This window comes from Heloderma suspectum, chromosome 4 (assembly GCF_057233095.1).
Source record: "Heloderma suspectum isolate Gila_16-S chromosome 4, 16-S_ref, whole genome shotgun sequence".
Taxonomy (NCBI): domain Eukaryota; kingdom Metazoa; phylum Chordata; class Lepidosauria; order Squamata; family Helodermatidae; genus Heloderma; species Heloderma suspectum.
The window spans coordinates 239,262,518-239,276,602 of record NC_139461.1 but is presented as its reverse complement, the minus strand read 5'-3'; the positions used below and the strand labels follow the sequence as shown (position 1 = coordinate 239,276,602).

General features: G+C 44.2%; 1 long non-coding RNA gene across 1 annotated transcript in view; it reads left to right on the top strand.

The window, feature by feature from the left end:
• LOC146348326 (uncharacterized) overlaps positions 1-13,861 on the top strand; it is a 70,055-nt gene extending 56,194 nt beyond the window's left edge. Inside the window, exons 3-5 of the long non-coding RNA XR_014789925.1 lie at positions 8,310-8,402; positions 8,979-9,009; positions 12,312-13,861. This is a non-coding gene — a long non-coding RNA (uncharacterized LOC146348326). The remainder of the gene's footprint in view (positions 1-8,309; positions 8,403-8,978; positions 9,010-12,311) is intronic.
• Positions 13,862-14,085: the final 224 nt, after the last annotated feature.

Here is a 14,085-nt window from a genome sequence, read left to right as displayed (position 1 = left end):
AAACACATTTTGTCAGGGAATATAAGCAGTCACATTTTTCGGGGGGGGGGGGGCTTTGCCATGCTATAACCTGTGAAAAACGAGTTTAAAAAAGAATCCACGCCCTTGACCAATTTTGTACCAGAGGACATGTCTGCACAGGGTTTTTCTTTTTAAGCTGTTATAGGGGTATGATTATTTGGCATACATGATCCATGCAAGCAACATAGCAAATGTGTGCAGGCAGTACTGGTTTCCTTGCTAGAGCTGCCACCATTTTTCTGACAGAGGCTTAATTATTAGAGTCTAATAGTTACACAGGAAAGGAGAAAATCAAGAGGAGCAGCTTTGGCCCTCGGGGAGATGCACTGCTTGAAAAAGCTGCAGCCCCGATGAACGTCTGCTTCTTGTGCTGCTTAGGAAGACGGTGGCAACAGTGTCCTATCCAAAGAGAAAAAGCAGAGAATGTCAGGCTGTGCATGGATGAGGCAACCCATATGTGGGAAAGAAACACTTCTGGTACTTCTTCTGATCCCTAGGGCTGCCAATGTTTTTCTGGCAAGCCGTCTATGCTTTTAATGGCTTCCTGACACAGACATTTTGCAGGTGAAGCTGATCTCTTTGTCAAGAAAAAAACCCCTCACTATTAACTTTCTGCAGAGAAGGAAGTTGGTAAAGATACAGGAGCCCTGCCAGAAAAAAAAAAAAAAGCTGGCAAATCTTCTCCCATTGCTTAATTAGCACAGAAGCACGAAGCGATGCCGAAAAATTGTGGATGACAAAAGGGATATTTTTTTCCCACCCCACGTTTGATTACCAGTTCTATGTTTTGTCTTTGCCTGAAAGCAAGAGTATGATAATGGCCCATTCTACAAAAAAATGGGCTATGAGATGAGCTGAATCAAGTTCAAACAAGTTTTACAACTTCCTGTAATATGCTGGAAGAGAGCTGTGGCACCAGAGAATTCCCTATTTGCATGCAAGTAGGACCATCACCATTGCAGGGTGGGTTTTTCCCCCCTGGCAAAGCACCTGTGTCTTTAACAGCCATACGAAAAGCAGAAGTGCAACAGGTACAACTTTTCCCATCATCACAATATTTCTATATTGGTGAACGCCTCACCTCCTGAATTTCTACTGGGATGTGGCAGGGAAGACACCTGACTCTTAAAAGATATTTGGAACAGGTATAAGAGAACATTCTTGACGTTTTAATTCAGGATAGTGGTTTACAAAACTAATAACAATGGAAGCGTTATACAGTAGATGGAGCCATTTCACTTTATTGAACCTCCCCCTGCTGACAGGACACCTACACACCACATAGCAATTGTGAGGGAGGCTTCTTCAAACAGCAGGCTGGCAGGACTGCCAAGAGCAGTGCCAGGGGCACAGTCGAAAAGAACGATCACAGCAAAACACCCCCACCTGACATTAAAAGGTGCCTTCTCCTTTTGGTGTTGTCCTGCAGCTGCCCTCTCTGCTAGGGTTACCCTTTCTTTTTTTTACTGGCCCTGTTCCTATATCTTTAATAGAATCCTGGCACTAGGTAGGTCTTTATATTTTCCTGGCATGGAAGGGTCAGTAAATAAGAAAGAAAAAAGGCATCCGTACCACATCTGCTGTAATGCAAACCAGCTGAGAGGGCAGCTGCCACCTGGACAGGGCCTTATTTCATTTGTGGATGCTGCTGCCCGTATTTCACTGGTGCCTGTCAAACTGACGCTAGACTTCACACAATAGTTGTAGAAACAACAAAGCAAGAGAGGAGTGGGGAATGAATGAGCAACACCGCCCCCCTCCCCCATGAAATCTATCCCATTCTCTTCATTTTGAAAACCCAGAGCTTGCTTCCCATGTTGGTTTTTCTGGCCTGAATATTAACATATGTCTGGGAGAAAGCATTAACATAAACAGTGACCTGGTCCACATGTCACAACTACCCATGGGCTGTTTAAACCATGGGTAGTCGTGACTGTGTGGGAGCAAGGGGGCCAGCTCCTAACCCCTCCTCCGCTTTCACTTTGCTAAACAACCCAGAAAGACCCTGTTCTTGGATTGTTCATCATGCCTGTTCCTCCCTACCCCTGCGATGGATGAAACATACCAGACCTCTGTGCTGCTCCTGCATCAGAAATGAGCCCTATTTTATTCATATATACCATACCATCAATATAAATAGCAATTTACACAGCGGCATAAACAAAAAGAGGCAGTTCCCTGCCCTCAAGGAGCTTACACTCTCATGGAATGATTCAGCACAACCTTTTAAGCCTTGAGTAGGACAGTTAAGCCTGGTATGAATTTTAGAGAGAAAAAACCTTTTCAAAATGTAATTGTTTATATTTTGGCAACAAAAATATAAGCTTTCCTCTATTAAAAGAATAAAGAACAACGTTTTTATAAATTCAACAATGTGGGAAAATTATATCCTCCACAGCAGGAATGACCCCAAGGAGTAGTTTCCCCGGCCCCCTCTTTCTCCCTCGCTCTCATTTGCTCCTCCAGCTTTCAGTCACAGTATAGTAAGGCCATATATAGTGGGGCTTAAATCCTTGCTGCCCTAATAATAATCTTTGCCACCCCTTCATTCTCCCCAAACTAGTTTTTCTAGAGTTGCCCTGCTCCCCAGAAATTCTAGCTGCTTTTGAAACCTGGCTAAAGGCATAGAGCAGCAACCTCTAGCGTGGGGCATCTTGGTCACATTTCCCAGCCATCACACCCACAACCATTTCTGTCAATTTTTATCCATGTGCATCTCATTTTTTCCGTTGATTTTTATCCATTTTTTCTGTTGATTTATTTATTTATTTATTTATTATGTTTATGTTTATTTTATGTTTATGTTTATATTTATATTTTATTTATTCTGTTGATTTTTATCCATTTTTATCCAGATTTTTATTCTGTTGATTTTTATCCATGCGCATCTCATTCCTGCATCATGTTTCCTCCATATGAGTTTGTATTGGGTTCTTCCCCAACCTGGTGCCCTTCAGTTGTGTAGGAATGCAACTCCTATCATTCTCAGGTGGGGTTGCACTGTATGTGTAAAATACATATCTCTACATAGAAATACAGGAGGATGAGCTTGGTAGCCCCATCGAGAGCATCTCGATCAAAATAAGTGGAGCAAACAATAAAAGGAACCTGGTGGTCGGAGTCTACTACCGGCCACCCAATCAAGGAGAAGATGAGCATGAAACTTTTGAAAAGCAAATAGCCAGTGTTTCAAGGCAGCATGATGTAGTAGTAATGGGGGACTTCAATTTCCCCGATATTTGTTGGGAGACACATTCTGCAAAACATGGCCCCTCCAGGAAATTCCTGGCTTGTGTGGTGGATAACTTCCTCCTATAGAAAGTAGAGGAAGGAACTAGAGGATTGGCTATCCTTGACTTGATCCTAACCAACAGAGATGACTTAGTGGATAAAGTAGCAGTTACAGGAACTCTGGGGGAAAGCGACTATGTTATGCTTGAGTTCTTGGTTCTAAAGGAAGCAAAAGCCGAGTGTAGTCAAACACGTACCCTGGATTTTAGGAAAGCTGATTTTAATAAACTCTGAACAATGATCAGGAAGGTCCCATGGCAAGCGACTCTAACAAGAAAAGGAGTCCAAGAAGGGTGGGAGCTTTTAAAAAAGAAATTCTCATGGCACAATTACAAACAATTCCAACAAGAAGAAATGGTGGAAGACAACAGAAGAAGCCAGTGTGGCTTCACAAAAAGCTTAGAGATGACTTGAAAACAAAAAAGGACACATATAGGAAGTAGAAAGAAGGCCAAGTAACAAAGGAAGAGTACAGGCAGGTAGCACAGAATTGCAGGGATGGCGTCAGGAAGGCTAAAGCTGAGAACGAGCTGAGGTTAGCGAGGGATGCTAAAAGCAACAAAAAGGCTTTCTTCAGTTACCTGCATAGTAAAAGACAGAGGAAAGAAAAGGTGGTTCAGCTATTAAATAAGGATGGCAAAATGATAACAGATGACAAAGAAAAGGCAGAGGTGCTCAATTCCTACTTTGGCTCAGTCTTCTCCCAAAAGAGGGTCTATGACCCCCCTGGCAAAGGCGAAGTACAGGCTGGAGGGGCAGGATTGCAGCTTGAGATCGATAGGCATATGGTCAAGGAACACCTAATTACTTTGAATGAGTTCAAATCTCCAGGGCCAGATGAACTGCATCCTAGAGTAATAAAGGAACTGGCAGAAGAACTCTCAGAACCGCTCTCTATTCTCTTTGAGAAATCATGGAGGACGGGGGAAGTGCCAGATGACTGGAGGAGGGCTAATGTTGTCCCTACCTTCAAAAAGGGTAAAAAGGAGGAACCTGGGAACTACAGACCAGTCAGTCTGACGTCAATCCCTGGGAAAATTCTGGAGCAGATGATAAAGCAATCCATCTGGAAGCACCTTGACAACAATGCAGTGATTACTCGAAGCCAACATGGATTTGTCAAGAACAAGTCCTGCCAGATGAATCTGATCTCAGTTTTTGATCAAGTAACCTCCCTTGTGGACTGTGGGAATGCTATAGACATAATATACCTCGACTTCAGCAAAGCTTTCGACAAAGTGCCCCATGATATCCTGATGAGCAAACTAGCTCAAAGTGGGCTAGATGAAACAACGTTCCGGTGGATCCACAGTTGGCTACAGAATCAGACTGAAAGAGTGCTGATCAATGGGATCTTCTCCAACTGGGGAGCGGTAATGAGCGGGGTAGTGCAAGGCTCAGTCCTGGGCCCAGTGCTCTTCAACATGTTTATTAATTACTTGGAGGAGAAGGTGCAGGGAATGCTGATCAAATTTGCAGATGACACAAAATTAGGCGGGATAGCTAATGCTTTGGAAAAGAGAAACAAAATTCAAAGTGATCTTGATAGACTGGAGCACTGGGCAGAAAACAACAGAATGACATTTAACAGGGATAAATGCCAAGTTCTGCACCTAGGAAAAAGAAACCAAATGCACAGTTCCAAGATGGGGGATATGTGGCTCAACCACACTACAAGCGAGAAGGATCTTGGAATTGTTGTCGATCACAAGCTGAATATGAGCCAACAATGTGATGTGGCTGCAAAAAAGGCAAATGCTATTTTGGGCTGCATTAATAGAAGCATAGCTTCCAAATCCCGGGAAGTACTAGTTCCCCTCTACTCAGCACTGGTTAGGCCTCATCTGGAGTACTGTGTCCAGTTCTGGGCACCACATTTTAAGAAGGATGCCAACAAACTGGAGAGGGTTCAGAGGAGGGCAACAAAGATGATCAGAGGACTGGAAACAAAGCCCTGTGAGGAGAGACTGAAAGAACTGGGCATGTTTAGCCTTGAGAAGAGAAGAATGAGGGGAGATATGATAGCGCTTTTCAAGTACTTGAGAGGTTGTCACAGAGAGGAAGGCCAGGATCTCTTCTCGATCATCCCAGAGTGCTGGACGCGGAATAATGGGCTCAAGTTACAGGAAGCCAGATTCCGGCTGAACATCAGGAAAAACGTCCTGACTGTTAGAGCAATACGACAATGGAACCAATTCCCTAGGGAGGTGGTGGGCTCTCCCACACTGGAGGCCTTCAAGATGAGGCTGGACAGCCATCTGTCGGGGATGCTCTGACTTGGATTCCTGCACTGAGCAGGGGATTGGACTCGATGGCCTTGTAGGCCCCTTCCAACCCTACTATTCTATGATTCAGCCAGCACTGGACATTCATTGAGGTTGGGGGCGGTTGTTATAGACACACACATACACACACAGGATGTTGTATGAGAAACTGGGAACAGTTTTGGTTTCCCCCCAAAAGGGCAGTGTTAAATATTTCAGCTGGGTTTCTGTTATGGTCCTAATTAAACCAGGACATCTTGTAACTGATAATAGTTTTCATTCCCCTCATCCCCCAGTTTGTTTGCTCTTGTAGGATCTGGACATTTGACATATGTTGCTATTGAACTTGTTTTCTTTCTTTCGTTTATTTTTTTGTCAATTTTGCAACAATTGGGAGAAATATCTTGTTTATAAACAACAGATAGTTTGCCCTTTAAAATGTCGTTCCTGTTCTGCCCTTCTGCAGTGCTTTCCTCACTTTTGGTTTCTAATTACTGCCTTCACCCTAGTTAGCTCTCTTGGTGGTGTGGTGCCTGAGGCCATCGTATCCCCTTGCACCCTCTGCAGATTCCATTCATCAGAGGCATAATTGCTGATTGCAGGGAAGTGCATTCTTGATTCATGGAAAAGCTCAGAAAAAAAGATTCCAGGATCCTCCGTGGTTAGCAAGAGAAAGGAATGTGTATTGCAGATGCTGAGTGATGGTTATGGCTTGTACACACCATTTAACAGCAGGTGGAGTGAGTGCTGAGCAGCCAGGAACGCCTAACCTTATTCCAAACTGGGTTCCTTAAGAGGCTGTAGCCCTTCTCTGCCCCTATAATAAATAAATTGCCCCCAATTTCATTGAGTGGGATGGAGTATTTTAAATTAAAAATGTGATCCTGCCCAAATACTCCAGATTGAGGGAGGACCAAGTATGTTCATTCAGTGTACAACAGATCCCAGCAACCCGCAGGTGGCTCAGAAGATCCACAGGCTCATTCCCTTCCCACCTGGACAGCAGTAGAAAACTATAGTGGGTTGTAATGCTCACATAAATGAAGGTGTGACAGTGGCAGAGGATTTTCCCATGTCAAATATGGTATCTGATTCCCCCCTCCATGTTGCTAAAGCACCAAACTGAAAGCAAAAGAACACCCCATGTAGAATCACCCTTGAATGAAGCTATTTTTATTTACTGACTGACTGACTTTTATTACATTTCTGTATGACCCATTAGTTGAAGCGCTCTAGGCAGTTTACAAGACCAAGCTTGAAACCATGAAATACAATAAGAATGAGGTCCTACAACTCTCAGCCCTAGCACAGTAAAACATAATATAAAACCATAAATTTTAAATAGAATAAAGCCAAAGTAGTAACCAAAATAAAAGCCAGCAGCAGTGCCAAGATCTAAAAATGCACTAACTCAATGTTTAAAACTAAAGGGCTAAAAAGCCTGGGAAAATAAAAAGGTCTTCACCTGGTGCTGAAAAGAATATAGTGTATGCACCAGGCAAGCATCTCTGGGGAGATTATTCCACCACTGGCGTGCCACCATTTTATGCCATTTTCCATTTACATAGCACACTGTGGTTACCTCGGCGCTCGTCTTATCATAGCTCACTTGTAGAACACTTTCTCTGCGGATGTGAAGTCCCAGCTTCAGCCTTTGACATCTCTGTATAATAGATCACAGGTAAGCAGCAGAGCTGGGAAAGAGACTCTGGAAAGTTGTTTCTAGGCAATCTTGGATGAGATGTACCAGCGGTCTGTCTTGGTACAAAGCAGCTTTTTATACCCTGTATACCCCCTGAGTGGTGGCTCCAAGTACGGAAAAATCAGACAGTTACTGAGGAGGGCTTGGTCATCATTTGTGTCAGATGTCATAACCAAGGGTGGATTATAACTAACTAACTAACCAGCCATCAACTTGACATTCTCCATCCAACTACAAAAACCCTCACTGTCATCTGATTGCACCTAATCTCAGTCAAGACAAGCACGTATTTTAAGAACTTCAGAAGAGCCCTGCTGCTGGATCAGCCTCTAGTCCAGCTTTCTGTTTCCCACTGTGACCAACCAGATGCCTCTCAGAAGCCCGCAAGCAGGACATGAGTGCAATAGCACCCTCCTGCACATGTTCCCTAGGAACTGGGATTTACAGGTATACCACCACTGATACTGGAGATAATACATAGCAATAGGACTAGCAGCCCTTGACAGCCTTCTCCTCCATGAATTTGTTTAACCCCTTTTTAAAGCTATCCAAATTGGTGGCTATCACTGCATCTTGAGGAAGTGAACTCCATAGTTTGACCATGTGCTGTGTGGAGAAATACTTTTATCTGTCCTAAATTTCCCACCATTGAGCTTAATTGGATGACCCTGGATTCTAACATTATGAGAGAGGAAGAAAAATGCCTCCCTATCCCCCTTCTCCAACCCATGCTTACTTTTCTGCACTTCTCTCTTGTCCCTACCTTTCTTGCCCTTTTTCTAATCTGAAAAGCTCCAAACACTTGTAACCTTTCATCATAATGGAATTGCTCCAGTTCCCTTATAATTTGGGTTACCCTTTTCTGCACTTCTTCCAGCTCCACAGTATTCTTTTTGAGGTGCAGCAACCTGAACTGTACAAAATTCCAAGTGTTGTCACAGCCATAGATTTGTATAAAGACATTACAATATGAGCTGTTTATTTTCAGACTCTCCTAATGAACCCTAACATGGATTTTGCCTTTTTCACAGTTGCCACACACTGGACTGAAGCTTTAATTGAGCCATCTACTACAACCCCCAGATCCTTTTCCTGGTCAGTTACTGTCAGCTCACATCCCTTTGGTAAGATTGTGATTGATTGCACCACTTCGCTTGCGCTGCACTGTCTTTGTCATTTTAATGCCCATTTCCTCCATTTTGGAGAGATGCATTTTAGAGGTCTTTGCAATCCCTGAATAATTTGGTGTCATCTGCAGATCTGGCTGCCTTGCTGCTTACCCCTAAATCCAAATCATTTATGAACAAGTTTAAAAGCACCAGTCCCAATACAGAGCCATGGGGAACCCCTCTTTTTTACATCCCTCCATTTTGAGAACTGTCCATTTATTCCCGCTCTCTGATTCCTGGGGGTGCTTCTAGAAGGAGGGCTCTTAGTGCTATCTGGTCCTTGCTTTTGTGCTTTCTGCTGCAACTGGAATGGCAACCGAGTATTGAGACCTTGTAGGTATAGCACTTCTTTTCTCATGTCTGTCTTGCCACTCCCTACGTTCCATCCACATGGTGGGTGAGACCTCTCCCCAGGGCTGGCCCTACTATTAGGCAGAGTGGGGTGGCCATCTCAAGCATGATTTGGGGGGGTCATGAAAGGGCAGCAAATGATTAGTTATTAACTTTATTATTGTTGTCTTTTATTCCCAGGGAGAAGCACTCCTGGGGTTTTCTCCCTCAGGTACCAAAATAACTAGGCCAGTCTTGGGTATTGTGCACTGGGGGGGGGGGGCATTTGCTGTTCTGCCTTAGGCAGCAAAATTACTTGGGCCGGCCCTTCTCTTTCTCCAAGCAGCAGGGGTAATTAATTTGTTCCCGAAGGTGCTTCCTCCTCTCACCCATGCATCTTTGCCCCGACATTAGTGGCACTCATGCACAACTGCTCTCCTTGCAGCAGAGTGGAGATCTGGAACTACCAAAGTGTTCCCCCTTGTAAAATCAGATCTGGGAGGTATAGGCACAGGCTCAGACACTCCTCTGTTGCCACACACAGAGGTGGCTGCTGGCGAGAACGGTCTCGCTCCCTTCATTCTCCACCGTCTTTTCCTTTTGCCTACAGTGCAAGTACTTTGGTATGATCTTGTGGCCAATAATAAATCCAGGGACCAGAAATCACATTTGTGTGCCTTGAAGAAACAATGGATGCTTTAACGGATTGTTTCAATTAAAAAGATTTTTAGTTTGCTCAGTTTTGCTTCAGCAAAATAGCCCCTATGAGAATTTATATAGAGGGGGGCACCTTAGCACAAGTTAAACCATTGATTTAAGGCACATTCCTATGCATGGTCAGGCAGAAAAAAGTCCTACAATTCCCAGCATTCCCCAGCCAGCTGGGAATTGTAGGGAATGCTGGGAATTGTCAGACTGTTTTCTGTCTAAACATGCATAGGATTGCACTCTTAAGGAGAAACAGAAGTTGACCTCTGAGCCAAGACACTCTAAAGGTCCTTTACTCTCCCTTCTTCCCACTGTGAAGCGCAGAGCTGCAGAGAAGGGAGGGCAAGGGGGTGTCCAGTCAATCTACTTTTCCCCTTGGTTTTGTGAGGCACACCGGGACCAAGCTAAGCAAAGGTGCAGTTGCTTTGGAGGGGCAGAGTTAGAGCCTCTGTGTCCTGCCGAAGGGAATAAAGATCCTAGGAGTGACTATATTTTATAAACAAAGAAACACACACACACACACACACACACACAGCATGGCACAGAGGAAAATACAATGGTATACAAATGGGAAATGAAGAGACACAGGGCTCTCTCTCCCCAAATGCCACTGCAAAACCAGACCTGCTTCAAAAAGACAGAACAGTAACACCAAGGGCATCTACACATGCAGAGACAGCACTGCTCTCCTGTTCTTTCTTTTTAAAAAATTGGATATTCTGTATTATGGGAAAAGGTATCACGGACAAAATATAAGGGGGACACAGATGGATGGCCACATCAGGTGGATGCCCTGTAAAAAGCGAATGAACAAAGTGTGGCTTTTGCTTTAACAACTGATCCATAAGAAGACCCATCCTCTAACCCCATGACTTCTACATTTGCTCAGGAACAGTTGATTAGGGACTTTATCCAAAGCTTTTTTGAAAATCCAAGTGCACTGTTTCTACCAGGTTCTCTTCAGCTGTTGTGTAACATTTATCAGAATGCCTCAGTTTCTTTCCCTCAGGGGTTAACTAGTACAGGCATGGGCAACTTGTTGCCCTCCAGATGTTTTGACCTACAGCTCCCATCATCCCTCACCACTGGCTATGCTGTCTAGGGCTGGTGGGAGTTGTTGTAAGCCAAAACATCTGGAAGTTTGCCACAAGTTGCCCACTCCTGATCTCATGATTGGGGCAATTTCTTGTAATAGTTTAAACTAAGAAATGGAGGCTCAGTTCCTGGCTAGTGGGAGTCCCCAGTGGGCGTGAGGTTACAGTTGAGGGCCTAAGAGTGGTTTAAAAGTAGTGTAAATAAAGAAATATAAATAAATAGAATGCCCCCAAACACTGCTCTTGCTCATAGGTATTATATTCCAATCTTTTCTCCATATGGCAAGCTTTCCTTAACCTAAAACATCTGGAACAGATGCTTACACAACTTATTAGGATCTTCAGCAAAGTGATTGTATGACTCTCAGTGGCAACTGGTTTCATTGTCAAACCACAAAGAAACTCGGCTTGGTGTTTCATGAACTTCAGAATAAGTGTTCCAATTTGTTATTCATTCTTCCCCATACAGCTACCACCTCTGTATTACAAGGATTTTTTTCTTTTTAAAAATAGCTCCAAAGTAAACCACTGTGAGAAGAAAAATGTTATAGCTAAAATCCTTATTCCTTAAAAATCAGTTGGCGTTTGTTGTTGATACAAGTAACGGAAGGATTGTAAATGTGTCCATGTGGAATGAAAAATCAAAGGCTCTTCATCAAGGGTATAATCTGTCTGCAAAAGATGCACTCATACCTCCCTACTAGCAGAGCTTTCCCCAAAACCTTTTGACCTTTTCCTCTTCAGATGTGTTGGGCTACAGTACAGCTCCCATTAGCCATGCTTACTGGGGCTGATGGGAGTTGTAGTCCAACACATCTGGAGAGTGCTGCACTGGGGAAGGCTGTATTAGCAAAATGTCTGACATGTGACAGGTGGGGAATATGGTAGATGGGGGGTTCATATACAACCAGAAAAGATCTGCAAGCAGACAGGATGTGTCTCTACATTCTCTGCACACAGACAGATATTGGGCTCTACTGTTGCAGGGCCTGTCAATGTTGTCAGTGGCATGGCGGGGTGGCGGGGGGGGCAGAGGTTTTGCCCTCCTTGCATCTGTGTTCCAAATTGCAGCCTATTTACTTTGTTCATCAGTCTGGGAGCCCCAGAGGACTGAGCCAGGCCTTATCTGCAGAATCCTCTCCTGTGTATATTTTCTAGGTCACTTGAGTGTGACAGAGATGGAACCTAATAACCCCCACACAACCAGCCTTCACATCTAACCGGGAAGTGTCCTAGTATCTCAGTTCAGTTGCCCACACAATCCTTTCCTGTGCAATATTTCAGCTCCCCACTCCCAGGAAACCTAGAAGCTTTTTTGTGCAGACCCAACCAGTGTTTAAGGCAGCCTTCCCCAACCTGGTGCCCTCCAGAGGTGTTGGACTGCAACTCTCACCATTCCCAGAAAACAGTCATCTTCAGTGGGGGTTTAACGGCATGGTGTTCCATGAACTTCAGAAGAAGTGGCCCAGTGTGTTATTCATTCTTCCTCATACAGCTGCCATCTCCATATTCCAAGATTTTTTTTCACTGGGACATGTTTGCTGGGAAAGATGGGAACTGCAGTCCAACATATATGACAGGCACCAGGTTGGGGAAGGCTGGGCTGGATTTCCTCAGAACCAGTGTGATTGTCACCTTGTTTCACTCCATTCATGTTTGCTTGAAAAATAAATACAAGGATCATCTGCCCCCATAACCTTTCCTTGTGTTTTCTCCACATTTGGGCTTGTAGGAGCCAGCAATGTTGCCACACCCTAATGAAATAACTGTGGAGAGATCTGCAGAAGGCGTTCAGATGCTGGAAAATTAATCAACAAACCTGTCAAAGAGAGAATGTGTAAAGGGATACTGGCTAGGAATCTTGTAAAATACCGTTGCAAGTGTTGCGAACAAACAAAAACCCAACCCCAAACCTGTGCTCTGCTATTAGGCCTCCTCTCGCTCCTTTTTGGTCTAGCCTGGCATTGGATGGGAGACAGCAGGGTCCTGTCCTGATTAATGGGGGTTCTGGTGCTGATGACAACTACAAGCCCTAGGAATGTGTCACACCCATTTGCCTCAGTTGGGGCTGAAAGGAACAGTCTGTGCAGTTTGAAGTTGGCCAGAAAAGGGGGAAACAGTTTGAGTGTTGGAGCTGGCTGGGAAAGTTGCCAAAGGGTTTTCCAGCTGGCAAAATCAGCTTCTTAGGATCTCAAGACTGGGATGACTGCTTCCCACCTTTCCGATCTGCATATTTGTAGAGTAATAGATATGACAGCAAGAAGACCCCAACAACCCCCTCCCAAGTATTTTGTTGCATAAAACACAACTTAGGGCACAATCCTATGGTTGTCTGAGATGGGGGGTGGGGTTGTTGTTGTTCAGTCGTTCAGTCGTGTCCGACTCTTCGTGACCCCATGGACCATAGCACGCCAGGCCTTCCTGTCCTGCGCCGTCTCCCGGAGTGTGCTCAAGTCCATATTCATTGCATCGGTGATGCTATCTAGCCATCTCATCCTCGCTGAAGTCATGATTTCTGTATGGTCGGAGTCTTAAGATGATATGGGGCAGGAGGGTTTGCAGACATTCAAATTGGGCTGTACCAGGTAATGTGATGGAAACCTGAAACCATCACATCACTGGTGGAGCTCAGTATGACTGACTGCAAACCCTCCTTTCCATCATCTGAAGATGATGATCTGAAGATCTGAAGACTGTGACTATACAGGCACCATTACTTAAACACCTATCTGTCAGTCACAAGTTGCTTCAGGACCTGCAGTGGTGGATCATTACCTATTCCTCTTTAATGTGTTGTAATTTTTGATTTGCCAGAGGAAGTGAAGTTAGAATAATATGCATATAAGCTTGCATTTCAGCCTCCAGAGTCTTTTTTTGCTGCATCAAGGGGGTTGGCTGCCCTTGAAAGTGTGTCAGCATTAAACAAAACAGCCAAGTAATGTTTCTGGGAGTTTGATTATCATTTGTTAAATACATAATGTACAATCAGTCAGTAATTTGCTGGGCTTGTGGTCTGTTTCCACAGCTAAATATATTGACTGAGGCTGTACATACTTAGTTGGGAGTCCACTGCATCTTAAGGTTCTGCCCGTGTCTTCAGCACCTCAACAACAAGTCAACCTTTTTTTCTTCTTCTCCCCCGCTCTCCACCCCAACTTGCTTTACCAAACATCTTGCCTGATCAAAGAGATATGGAGATCTCAAAAGCTTGCCTGAAATTTTGTGCATATTTGGTTGGTATACCTAATAAAGGTTTTGCCTGTCTGTGGATTTTGGCATTTATCTTATGGACTGGCACCTCTTTTATCAGTTAGTGATTGTTGGATCTATAGCCTTCTGGTTACCAGCAGTCATCATGTTTTGATAAGAGGACTGCACTCAGTCCTGACTGGGATGTATCAGCTGAAATCTTGAGGGCCAAACTAAACGGTCTTCCCAGCACGCATTGTGCAGCTAAGCGTGCTAGATCACTTTACCTCTGTGTAAGTATGCGCAGACCCAATTCA